Source organism: Eumetopias jubatus, unplaced genomic scaffold (assembly GCF_037043125.1).
Source record: "Eumetopias jubatus isolate StellerSeaLion01/CBP00866 unplaced genomic scaffold, mEumJub1_p1.0 scaffold_1, whole genome shotgun sequence".
NCBI classification, from domain to species: domain Eukaryota; kingdom Metazoa; phylum Chordata; class Mammalia; order Carnivora; family Otariidae; genus Eumetopias; species Eumetopias jubatus.
In genome coordinates this window covers 117,995,978-117,997,598 of record NW_028274807.1, presented here as the reverse complement: position 1 = coordinate 117,997,598, position 1,621 = coordinate 117,995,978, and the positions used below count along the sequence as shown (strand labels likewise).

The 1,621-nt window shown below is 47.3% G+C and overlaps 1 pseudogene; it reads left to right on the top strand.

Annotated features, from left to right (window-relative positions):
* Positions 1-314: 314 nt before the first annotated feature.
* Positions 315-675, top strand: LOC114205570 (anaphase-promoting complex subunit 13-like; annotated as a pseudogene).
* Positions 676-1,621: the final 946 nt, after the last annotated feature.

The following is a 1,621-nucleotide window of genomic DNA, read 5'->3' as shown; positions in this document are numbered from 1 at the left end:
ACCTGTAACCTCTTCTCCCTTTGCCGTGGGCTCCAGGGATGTTTTTGTGGCTGCCAAGGCCAAGGGGCTCAAAGCACAGTGCTGTTGCTGCAGTCCCCAATGCCTTCCAGAGATAGTGGACACTGCCCCTGCTGCTAAAAAAAGCCAAACCCTTTAAAATGGCGTCTCCGCCCCTCCGCGCAAGCAAATGGGCTCACCCACATCCGGGATCGGTGAGAATGGCGCGCAGTCACGTGATGCTGAGAGGGAGCCTTGTGGAAGCGGGCGCAGCGCTGGGTCCGGCGCGGGTCTGACAAGATCAAAGCTGCAGGAGAATGGACAGTGAGGTACAGAGAGATGGAAGGATCTTGGACTTGATTGACGATGCTTGTCTTCTCGCCAAGCTGCCATATGAGGATGTTGCAATACCACTGGCATTTCTTTGAAGCCTACTGTGTGCCATAAGACTGTGAGCATAAGCTACAGTTCCTGCCCCTGGGGATCTAAAGAAGCAACACATAGAAATAAAATGAGCTTCCTGAACCTGAACAGGACAACGGTGGCACCACAGAATCTGTTAAAGTACAAGAAATGAAGTGGACCGACTTGGCCTTACAGTATCTCCATGAGAATGTTGCCCCTATAGGAAACATAATTGGCTCCTTCTTCATGGACAGATTTTTGAAAAATACATAGATACAAAATGTTTTCTTTCATCTCCTCATTCAGATCTTGAAGTGGTACATCTACACTCAAAAATGTACACCCACCTAGTTTTTGTGACAGCAGAATACAATGTGGAAATACCAGAATGAGGAATTGATTGAGATTTCTCAGGAATGCTGAGTATTTGGCCCTTTGAACCAAAAGTTCTTCATTCACTAGCTTGTGTTTGAATGTGACTGGTACAGCATTTGCCTTTCACTCTGACTTTGCTTTACTGTCAGAGTTTAACCCAGAGTTTAACCATCCCACCTACTTACCTGTGTCCCGTGACATAGGTGACTGAAGACATGAGGGGATGGGCAAAGACAGGGAAGCCAGGTGTAAGGAGAGCGTTAACTTCTCACATGCCTCCCTCTGAGCCGCAGTGTATAGCACCTGCGGGTAGGATGGATGTCTGGGTAACCCACTCACTGATGGCTGGGATTCCTAAAATCCCCTGTGGCATTTTCAAAATTTGGATAAATTGGCAGATTAAAGGTTATCTGGCAGGTACTTCTGCTCTCTACAAGTTAATAAGGTGCCACTGGAAAGGACCCTTGGCTGGCTGGACCACTAGTTTTATCCAGTAACAAGATTTCGTGTCTTCACAGTCCTTTCAGATACAACAGAAACACCATGAAGCCCGTGTGCAGTTACACATTTATATAAGAACTCATATTTTGAGGGGGGTCTGGGTGGCTCAGTCGGTTCAGCATCCACTCTTGATTTCAACTCAGGTTATGATCTCAGGGTCCTGGGGTCAAGCCCCAGGTCGGGCTCCGTGCTCAGCAGGGAGCCTGCTTGAGATTTAGCTCTCACCCTCTGCCCCTCCACCCACTCGCTCGCTCTCCCTCTCTCTCTCTCTCAAATAAAAATAAATCTTAAAAAAAAATAAAAATAAATAAATAAAAATGGTGTCTCTTCCCATGTCTGCAGC